The 12,298-nt window shown below is 38.5% G+C and overlaps 1 non-coding gene across 1 annotated transcript; it reads right to left on the bottom strand.

Annotated features, from left to right (window-relative positions):
* Positions 1–4,350: 4,350 nt before the first annotated feature.
* On the bottom strand, positions 4,351–4,556 carry LOC135223378 (small nucleolar RNA U3). Its single transcript, XR_010316500.1, has one exon. It is a non-coding gene; the product is annotated as a small nucleolar RNA U3 (small nucleolar RNA).
* Positions 4,557–12,298: the final 7,742 nt, after the last annotated feature.

Below are 12,298 nucleotides of genomic sequence, written 5' to 3'. Positions count from 1 at the left end.
GTTAGGTAGCAATCACTGTTAATATACTATACTGGGGGTCGCCCCCCGGCCAGGTAAGGGCACGCGGCCTAAGTTTGGTTAGGTTGGTTCGTTTGGTTACGATCACTTCAGTTGGCCAGGTACCGCATTTCATGCATGAACGTTCTATTAGGCTAATAGCCCATATGTTCGGTCTACGAATGTTGAGTAGGGGGACAGTTTAGTAACCTAGGCCAGGAGCTCCTACAGTTTAGTTGGCCACAGGTTTCGTCAGCTAGGGTTTCGTGGTTTTTCGTGTTCATTGTCGTCGTTTGTGTCTTCCCCCACCCAAAAACCCCGGTTTCCCAAAAGATCCCCCCATGCCGTTTTCATTAACTTTTAACCAATACTCATGTGTTTTCCCCCCACCCAAAAACCCCGCTTCCCAAAAGGGTCCCCCCCGTTTTTTTAGGTTTTTGGGTTTTCTGACAATACACGTTTTCAAACCTTGCGCCAAAACAAACCGTCCGCCATCTTGTTTGTATTGCTCCGCTGATTCCCAAGCAGACGAAACCCGTGGGCAACTAAACTGTAAGCGCTCCGTGTTTTCCCCCACCCAAAAACCCTGGTTTCCAAAACAGCCCCCCTTACCGTTTTTATAGACTTTTTCATATTCCATTACTGCACGTTTTCAAAAATCGCGCCAAAACATACATCCGCCACATCTTGCCCGATGAATCTGCAGGCGCTCCCAAATTTCTTGCGAATAATGGGTAGATATGGTTCAGAGAAATTTGCAAATGTGGTAGTCTGCGAATGTCGAGAACGCGAATGCGGGGGGGGGTCCACTGTATCTAATTGCATTTCCAGAATTTACTTCCCTCAAACTCAACAATATGTTCATGACTATCAATTTTATTACTGATCAGCGAGATCATGCAACGCGTATTGGCGGAAATAGAACCAGTCAACATAATTCTTTATGTAAGATTAGTAAATAAACCTTTCACAACATGATGTAGGATTACTTTGAAAAACAAAATATGAGAATCATTATCTCTCAGAGAATTTTGATGTCTCAAAGAAAAACTCACGCCAAATTAATAACTGCTTTTAACACCTCCAATTGTTATATCACCACATGTACAACAGCTGGCCTGTTTGGGGGCTGAGACTATCACCGATGAATTTTTGTTCTCCCACATTACATGGCTAAAAACACTGAATAAATCTCCAAAACCTTGTTTGTTCAACAGGTCAAGGTATTCAATGGATGTCACAAACTCACAGAACATGATGCTACCACAACCATTCATTTTCACTATTGAAAAAGGAAAAAAATGTGTAAATGCAGCTTCTATATGGGTATATGAATTATATTGATCATATTTATTTGGATTGGTTAGATTAATTTAATAATCCATGATGAGCCTATTCTTGTAACACAACTTCACAATAGCCCCCATTTTCATAATACCCATTCTTATAATACCCAAGTGTAGCTGTTTATAATCAGTAATATGGCATTAACCATATTATAATCAGTAACATGGTATTGACCAAATATCCTTAACATATGAAAGGTTTCACTGCTAAATACTGCTAATGAATCTAAAAACAGGTAAATGGTACCAAAACGACTTAACCAAAGTAGGACAATTCTTATCACATAAGTTACAGCCAGTACTGATTATGTGAAAATGGTAACCAGAATAAAAGGCAGGTTTGAGTTCGCACTGAGCCCATTTTGACCATGTAACTGGGACTATGTTTTTGTTGGACGGGTTCCTCCTCCCTGAGCAGCCGGTTAACACTGGGGTCATATCAAAGTTAGCTTACATGCAACCTCTAACCCCGACTCCCCGAGTATTTACACACCAATGAATACAACTATGCTTTCTGGTAACAAATGGATGTTCAATGTGACAAACAGGGCTGAAATCTCTATAGACTTTACCAGGCTTCCAATTAATAATAAAAAAAAAATCATCCCGAATCTAGCTCTAAATAGAGGCGGTGTCCCAGAGGCACATTTTCAGCCATCTTTTATCATAACCATCTCATCACTACGATGGGTGTAGATTCATTAATATTACAAACAATGAATTCATAATGTTCTTTCCTGATGAAAAGAAATGCACTACACTAGCCATGCACAGGTCTATACTTTGTTACTTCTGGCAGTAAAAGACCTCCACCATTATTTGTTCTTAGGACTTGTTGCTTTTGTCTGGTTAAGACGTCTCCCCTTTCCAATAAATGAGTTTTTGCTTTCAATAATGCATCCGTTTTTTCATGACAACTACAAGAAATGACTAAATTGTTTCCCGGCATGCCTGACTTGGGTTTTTTTTTTTTTTTTTTTGACAATTTTAGTGACTATAGTTAATGCCTCAATACTGTGGAGGCATATTTTCTGCTCCAGTAAAACATTTACCATCTTTTGCATTTTGGAACCCAGCACACATCTGGTGTCCAATTGTTGTGTTGTCAATGCCTCAATTGTAAGTTTGGAAGTGAAATTTTCTTGTAAGGAAGTTTTAATGATCCACAGCTTATGTAAAATATTATCCATCTTTCTTCCAAATAATAGTATCATTCTCCATATCCAGAAGTTTTTTTTCAGTCACTATTAAAGGATATAGCTAATATCTGAGTTGCATTGTTTTGATTTTCATCTACCAGAGATGGAGAATTACTACTAAACTAAGAACAATTTGAGACAACTCCTAAGCTGGAGAATAATTCTCAGACCATAAATAGAATAAAATTTCAGTTATGGGATATCGACTGAATCACTAACAGCAAATTAAACTATAAAACTTAGATCTGCACGTCTAGGGTCTAATGCCAGCCAGAGGCAATGATCAATGTTTTCTGGGTTTTGATTATTTACCAGTAGAAGCACTGGTCAAGATGGGATACTTTGCCAAGTGAACACTTTTCCTTTTGTGTGTCTGAGGAGCTGCTAAACACAGGTATAGTCATACGTAACCTGAGGACTTTGTATACTGGCATTCCCTGAACATTTGCAACTTATTCAAAAAAGGATTATAATTATCATCAGCTGATTACATCACTGTGATGTACCCAACTATAGTATATAAGCCATGTTCACTTTACACATTGACCAACAACCTCACTTATGTCATATTATGAACATCTGGTAAACCACTGCACTTACTTTAAACTAGTAGCAAATAATTACGATAATACTATTTACTATATGGTACTTGATGAAACAGAGGGCAAAATGTTAGACGATATTTAAATTCATGACTATCAAGGTTTCAAGAAATCAGTATAAATGGTTACCACAAAGTTAGTGCCCATGCTAGCAAGTGACAATTCAACATTATCACTTTTCAAGAAAATTATTTGGTACTGGAGTAATTTTCCTTAAGTGTCCACACTTCTGATTGTGGTTTTATTCTCATCACTTTTCCCCAGATTTCTTCACAAGTGGATTACAATAAACTACCCCAGGGCAGAGTGTAATGTAGTAAATTATGTAGATGTTCTCAATATTTTCTCAGTAATATACGCTATTTAGCAAGTGTGATGTTGACAAATGACCTAGATATCCTTCTTTCAAACTAAAACTAAAGATAAAACCACCACCTAAATTATATATACATAGACTTGGAAATTATTATATTGAACAGGAAGTAATTTTACCATGCCTACTGAATCCTGAGACATAATTATTTAAGGTTTTTGAATGCCATATTGGATGCCATCTTTAAATATGCTACATGAAATCTTTAATTCATAAGAGGTATAACTAATCTTGAGAGAGGTGTTTAACACAACCAATATCCATGGTGATAACCTCACTGGGACAAAGTGCAATGACCTTTGAATTATGATTCTAAAAACCAAGTTGGTAACTCTTAAGGTAGCATGACTTAGTCTTTGGAATTTTCATAGTCAATTAGAAGTATTAAATCAACCAAGTAACACATAAGGTAAAAACCAATTTTCACTTGTTCTCTCATTTTAATGAATCAATAGCACAAAATTATCTTTGGAAATAAACCTCGTGCACAGTACTTCTCATTTATACCAAAAACTATCACCATGCTACTTGTAATTCCATGTTTAGTGACCCATTTAGCACTTACTTGACAGATCAAAGACAACAAATGACTTGATATTACTAACTGGCAAACTGAACTGCACAAGAAGCAGTTTATGTGAAATCAATTTTCATGACAGCTAAAAATGGAAATACTGTTTGCACTTAGAAAGGGGGATGATTACAATGGACTAATGCTATGGACCACTATGTCATGTGAGTAGTAGTACTTTCTTTTGTGGATATGAGATTTTTATCCCATTTAAGGGAATTTTAAAAGAAAAACATGGGATCTAATAGTGGACTGGAAGTCAACCACTCAGCCTGTGACATCCTCCTCCACTCAAAGGCGAGCCCTTGAGGGAACGGTCTTCAATGCTCAGGAGTAACTTAATACTCAAGAGCCGCTTCCCGCTCAGAGGATGACACTCAACCTCGTCATCGTGGTTGAATTCATTCCGAGTTTTGGACTTAAACTCGTTAATCACACTATAGAATTGATCCTATGTAGTATGATCATACCCTCAACATCCAACTTCTGGGATCTGTTCACAAGGGGTGATGACTCACTTCCCGTCAGATATATAATTATGTAAATTAGGCTGCAATCTTATGATTTTTCAAGAGTTACGCAGTCTGCAAACAGAATTTTAATCATGTTCTAAAATCATAAATTTTGAATATACAAAATAAAATTCATTCTTAAATTCAAGGCTTATAAATGTTCTAAACATCAGTATGGCTGAAACGAACTTCTCTATTTGGGAACAAACCTGGAGCATGTTTACCTCATTAACTCCCTTTCAAGATTGCTATTTTTCTATTATTTCCATGAAAATAAACACAAAACTTATTTCTTTTTATTTGTAAAGGTGGAATGATGTTGGCCTTGGTAATGCGATCAATTTATGGCCATGACCAGCCATTTTCCATTCTTGGCGTATATGACAGAATGCAAAAATGGCAAACATGAGCCAGAGACCATAAAAAAGTGCAAAATCACAAAATTGTAAAGATGAGCTTGCAGAACTGGGAGCAGCTACAGTTTCGTGGGCCAACCTTACCTCCGACCAATTTTCATGTCCAAACCTACCACTATACTCTAGCTACGAAAAGTTGAGACTTTCCTACAATTAGCAGCGTTGACACGTCTCCCATATTGCCAAAGGAGGTATTTAATCCTAATCCAAAAAGGTACGTTTTCAGGATTAACCTCCTTGAGGTTGAGGTTAATCCGGAGGTTAATCCGGAGAATGGACATATACGAGCGTACTGTCCAGCTATTTGCTTTTATTCACAGTGACTTCGTTTTTAAAGTAATATATGCCATTTGTATGTATGCTTACGTTTAACGTATTTACTTATATGTGTGTGTATATTATATATAATATATATATATATTATCTAATATCTATATATATATATATATATAGATTATATAAGTACACACGCATACACATGCAAAATTCAATTGGGGTTTATATATGTACTTAATATATACATAATGTATATGTGTGTATATATAGCCCTACTTAAATTTTGCATCAAGCAACTCGAAAAATGTATAGGAAGGCCCAAGTTGTATGTTTTGATCTCCGAGTTTTGCTTTTGTACCACGAATGGAGGGAGGTGACAGATAATCGAGACAATCCTCTTATTACTGTGACCACGGTGTGACCCTTAGTGGTCACTTCCCTTAATCATCTATACACGAGGAAATGGCAGCGCCGCTCAAAAATTTTGCCAAATCTACCAAATTGTCACCCTTTTTCCTTAAAAGTTTGAACGAGTTTAAGAAAATATGGCAGCAGTGCTAATCACCCTCGAGTCTCAACCTTTTGTAGCCAGAGTATAGATGGCGGTAAGTTCGGACAAGAAAATCGGCAGAACACACAACCAAACTGGCGGCGAAACCAAAACAACAACAAACAATGTAGCATCAAAAGCTTAATAGAAACGGTAAAGGGGGACCCTCTTGATAACCTGGGGTTTTTGGGTGAGGGGAAATGGATATGAGTGGCGGCGATCGCCGAAGATTAATAGAAGTGGTAAAGGGAGACCCTGTTGGAGAAACAGGGTTTTTGGGTGGGGGGAAATGGATACTGGTAGTGACCTAACCCAACGAACCCACCTAACCTGACTAAGGGTGCCGTGCCCTGACCTGGCCGGAAGCCCCCTGTACCCCCGTGTATGGTAACAATGGTTGTGACCTAACCAAACGAACCAACCTAACCTGACTTAGGGTGCGTGCTCTAACCTGGCCGGGCCTAGACCCCCAGTATTGTTACAATGATTGTGACCTAACCTGAATTAGGGCACGTACCCTAACCTCGCCAGACCCCCAGTATGGTAACAAAAGTTGTGACCTAACCAAACAAACCACACTAACCTGATTTAGGGCACAAAACTGTCTTCCTCTTTCATGAGGCTCATTGTTCCTTCTTTGCAGTGTTCACATTGACCACTAAAATTGCCTAAAAGGCCACTTTTAAAAAGGAACAAACGTACCACATCAATATCGTCACATAACTTGATCAAGTTCGAAAACGTAACCGGGTTAGCAGCGGTAAAAGCAACTTGCGACAGATGAGGAGTAGATGGCAACGCCATGTTGACTGTTTTGAATGGTCACGGGTCGTGGTAGGTCTTACAGGTGAAGGCCACCCGAGGTCGAAGGGACTACTTATCTGTGCAGATGGATTTGGTTGTTGTGTGGCCCTGGAAATTGGCCCTTGAAACTAGCCCGCAAAACTTTCGTATCTATTTTCTATACCAGATTCTAACCAAACCTTACATTCCTCAATGATTTATAGTGTCATGCCTTGACCTGATCAGGAAGGGGGGTGGGTGGCACCTGGGATCGCTGAGTTCTGATCCTGATGGTCCCCTCTTTGGCTTCTTTGTGGTGTTCATTGACTCAAAAGAGCTAGGCCCAGATCATACTGTCTTCAGTTAGATATGTAAATCCAAAGTGGGGGGATGTTTGCGCTTTATGAGAGTAAAGCACATCCAAGGTATTACTTCTGGACCGAGTATGTAGAAAAATTACATTTGTAAAGTTCTTTCTGCATACTTTTGGAAAAGCCCAATTAAATGCAACCCTACCAAGTGCATGTAAATTCGGGTTGCTCAGACTAACAAAGTTAACACTATGATTAACTACATTATGCTTGAAAGAATGGTCCCACATGCTGTTGTAAGACTTCCAGCAATCAGATATAATCTTGCTTCTGAAACTATGTTATCCAACAACACTGGAAGCTAAAGTTTTTGGAACAGCATTGAACAAAAAAGTAAAAAAAAAAAAGACAAGTTTCATGTGCCTGTTAGTCAATGCCGCCCAACGATCACATCCCCTAACCTTACAGCAACAGTTGTATTTGCATTTCCCGAATTTGCTTCCATCGATCCCAACAATATGTTGAGGACCATCAGTTTTATTACCAGCCAGCAAGATCATGCAACACGCCTTGGCGGAAATAGAACCAGTCAACCATCATTTTCACAACATGCTGCAGCATTACTTTGAAAAACAAAGTATGAGAATCATTATCTTTCAGGGACAATTTAGATTTTTTTTTTTATCTCACAAAGAACAACTCATGCCAAATTGATAACTGCTTTTAACACTTCCAACTCTTATATCACAACATGTACATCAGCTGGCCTGTTTGCGGGCCGAGACCATCACTGACGAATTTTTTTTGCTTGCGTTACAGACCATCAGTGATGAATTTTTGTTCTCCTATGTTTCATGACTTAAAAACGATGAATAAATCTCCTAGTAAACCTTGTTTGTTCAACTAATCGAGGTATTCAATGGAAGTCACAAAATCACAGATCATGACGCTACCACAACCATCCATTTTCACTGTTGAAAAATGAAAATAAATGCATTTTGGAATATGGGTATATGAATCATTGATTATATGGAATCTGATTGGTTAGATTCATTTAATCCATGATGAGCCTTTTGTTGTAATACTTGACTTTACAATGGCCCCCTTTTTCAAATCCATTCCTATACTACCGAAGTGTAGCTGTTTATAATCAGTAATATGGCATTAACCAATTTATAATCAGTAATATATGGTATTGACCAAATATCCTTAACGTGAATATAAAAACAGGTAAATGAAACTAGAACGACTTAACCAAAGTAGGGCGATTCTTGTAACAGTGCCATTTACGTTCGTAAATGTTTAATATTTAGTTAATCTTAATCATAAATTATGTAATGCCACAACACTGTACATGTCAAAACGGTAACCAGGCTAAAAGGCAGTTTTGAGTTCACATTGAGCCCATTTTGACCATGTAACTGAGCAGCCGCTTAACATGGGCCATAACCGAGTTAACTTGCATCTCCCACCTCTAACCCTCAGTATTTACACACCAATGGATACAATTAAGCATTTTGGTAATAAATGGATGTTCTGTGTGGAAAACAAAGCTGAAATCTATAGAAACAGATTCTAATCTCTAGACCTTACCAGGCTTCCAATTGATGAAAAAAAAAAAATACCCCACCTAACTCCAGATAAAGGCTGTCACAAAGACACATTTTCAGACATCTTTTAGCATCTTGATGCTGAACTATGGACCAAGTAACCCATGATTCATAATTTCATTCCCAATGACTCATGTCATCACCAGAATGGGTGTAAATTCATTAGTATTACTGACAATAATTCCCTAATTCTTTCCTGATGAAGAGAAATGCACTACACAGAGCCATACTTGGGTCTACTTTCTGAAAGGACCTCCCCCACTATAACTTGTTAAGACTTGTTGCTTTAGTTTGGTTAAGACGTCTCTCCTTTCCAATAAATGGGTTTTTGCTTTCAATAATGGATCCATTTTTTCATGAAAACTACAATAAATATTTTGTTTCCCGGCATGCCCGACTTTTGACAGTTAATAGTGACCTAATTCCTTGACTGTGAAGGTATATCTTCTGCTCCAGTAAAACATTTACTATCTTTTGCATTTAGGAACCCAGCTCCAGTAAAATATTTACTATCTTTGGAACCCAGCATACATCTGGTTTCCAATTGTCGTCAATGACTCAATAAGTTTGGATGAGAAATTTTCTTGTATAGGAAGTTTTAATGATCCACAGCTTCTGTAAAATATTACCCATCCTTCTTCAATATATTATCATCATTCTCCCGTGAATTTTTATTTTTTGTGAATTTTTATTTTTTGCAGTCACTACTAAAGTTGCATTTGTTTGATTTTCATCCACCAAAGATGGAGAATAACTACTAAACTAAGAACAATTTCCAACAACTAAGCTGGAGAATAATTTCCAGACCATAAATAGAATCAAATTTCAGTTACGGAATATCAAGTAAATTACTAACAGCAAATTAAATTACATGACTTGGATCTGCATGTGTAGGATCTCGGCCAGGCCAGGCAATGATCGTTGTTTTCTGGGTCTTGATTATGAGCATGGGTGAGCCAAAATTGGGGGTATCTATGCTACAGTCTCTCCCAATTAACAGCAGAAGCCCTGCCAGGATGGGATGCTTTGCCAAGAGAATGTTATCCTTTTTGTGTATCTGAGGACTATTTGGTACTTGAGTCATTTTCCTTAAGTGTCCACACTTTTGACTGTGGTTTCATTCTCATCACTTTTCCCCAGATTTCTTTGTAAGTGGGTTACAATAAACAAACCCAGGGCTGCGTGAAATGTAGTAAATTATGCTGATATTCTCAATATTTTTCTCAATAATATAATATTCTACTTAGAGTAACGAAGTAGGATGTTTAAATGATCAAGATATCCTCCTTCTCAACCCCCTATAAAAGGCTGCATGTGACCAAACTCTATATCAAAATATGTATTACAATAACTGATGAAACTATCTATAACAAATTACAAATGATGGCTTTCCAAGCAGGTAGGCATATTCTGACTATTTACTTCAGATTTAAATATCATGAAAAAGCCATTTAGGATCTTGCAGCACTAAATTGCACTGGCAGTCTCCAGATTACATTTGTTCTGTTTATGTACATCTTGCGCTCATAAGCTTATTTCAGTTAAGTTAACAATAATGGTTCATAATTTAATTAATGCACACAATATTTGTGATACTCACAAAATACTGTACAGTGCTAGTGGCAGGGTGTTTTGTAAGGAGAAGGGACTGTCTTACAAGGTAAGCCTATGATGCTGCATAACACAAAAGAGCCATTCTGTAATTAAGCCACTTGCCTATGATGCTGCATAACACGAAAGAGCCATTCTGTAATTACACCACTTGCCTATGATGCTGCATAACACAAAAGAGCCAATGTGTAATTACACCACTTGCCTATGATGCTGCATAACACAAAAGAGCCAATGTGTAATTATGCCACTGCCTGTGCTTGGTCTTCCACTTATCTCCATCTCCAGCTAATCATAGTTAATCTTAGTAGGTCTGGATCTTCTAACCCGTATGGTTCCCACAGAAGCTTAACTGACACTTCCACATACTGCTCTTCCAGGGATTATGTAAAGGACATGTCCAAACCACCTCCATCTACCTTTCAAATGATCTTAAATGGAACTTTAGTTATTTTCCTTATGGTATCATGTACAGTTTGGGTAAAAATGATTGACGCCGTCAATTATTTTTGCCAAAAAGGGCAGCAACGTTCTTGACTCCAGTATTGGCCGAATTAAATGTCGTAAACATACGTCTGGCAATCACGTACCCTTCATTTTCCCTCTCAAAAACACCCGTCCCCCCTACCCTTGATGTTGCGTGGGTGGGAGGCCTCTGTTGCCTAGTAACATTACTTTGTGAAACCTGTTTCCACGCATAGTTACCTGTGGTTTTTGCAGTGTAGTGCCGGGCAATAAGCACATTACTGAAACACAGGTTGCTCAGGTAGTTGCTTTATACAAGCAAAAAGTGTCAACCTCCGAAAATGCTGCTAGTGTCGGTGTGAGTCAGAACTGCCCAGCACTGGATTAAAAAGTTCAAGGATGGGGGCGAGAGGGCCCAACCCCAGGTTGGAACATCGACAGGGAGAAAGAGGAAACTAACCAACAGAGATCTCAGATTTCTTCTAATTGCTATTGAGAAGAATCCAAGGGCTTCCTCTAAACAGCTGAAGGAGCAAAACAGGAAAATCTTCAGTCATATCTGTGCCAGGACCCTAAGAAAGTACATAAAGGATGGCTTAGGCTACTGTTGTCTTGCTGCCAAGAAAAAACCGCTCCTGACGAGGCGTCACATTAGGAATCGCCTTTCATATGCTAGGCGTATGTTGAAGAATTTAACGCTCCAGCACTTTAAAAGGATTGATCCTGTAGTAGTGACCCTTACCGGGAGAAGTACGTGAATACGACCAAGAAGCACCCTGATTCTTTGATGTTCTGGGGTTGCTTTTCATACCACGGCAAAGGGGCGTTGGTAACACTGCCCAAGAATGTTACTATGAACCAGTACAACTACTCTGAGCTGTTAATGGAATATTTGGTACCGTCAATGGTCAAATGTAATGCAAAGGTGTTTATGCAGGATGGTGCCCCTTGTCATAGGGCAAAAACAGTCACAGATCTCCTTAAATTCTGTAAAATCCCTTTTCTTGGTGACTGGCCTGGCAATAGCCCCGATCTCAATCCCATTGAGAATTTGTGGGGCATCATCAAAGCACAATTAAGGGACCGCGACACCTCCAATCTCGAGAAACTAGAGAGATAGGTCAGAGACATTTGGGAGAATGAATGAATGAATGATTGGAAGTTTTCTGGCATCCTGACATCGAAGGTCATTGACGCCGATATCGTTTATTATAAATAAAGAATAAAAGTATATTCAATTAAAACCATAAAAGCAAATGTATCATTGTAAAAGTTAAATAGCTTTCAGAAGACCTGCTTCTGAAATAAATCTAAAAATGCCACTTGCATTGTATGACACATCATGTCCAAGAATCTTGGCAAGGATGAACCTGCCATCCTCACCTCGAGCCTCAAACAGATATCTATTTCTTTCTGTGCTATAAGTGGGGCATTCAGTCAACAAATGCTTCACGGTCAAGGGTATCAAACAGTCGTCACAATATGGTTGGTGTTGGCCAGCTAGCAAAAACTCATGTGTCATCAGAGTGTGACCAATTCGGAGACGACAAAGAGTAGTCTCCCACTTTCGGGGCATAACGTTATATTTCCAAGGGGATATAACATTTGTTATTTCTCTCATCTTATTATCAGCTAAGCTTTCCCAATGCTTTTGCCAATTATTACAAATAAAATTC

Source organism: Macrobrachium nipponense, chromosome 8, assembly GCF_015104395.2.
Source record: "Macrobrachium nipponense isolate FS-2020 chromosome 8, ASM1510439v2, whole genome shotgun sequence".
In the NCBI taxonomy this organism is placed as follows: Eukaryota; Metazoa; Arthropoda; class Malacostraca; order Decapoda; family Palaemonidae; genus Macrobrachium; species Macrobrachium nipponense.
This window is presented reverse-complemented; position numbering and strand designations above follow the sequence as displayed.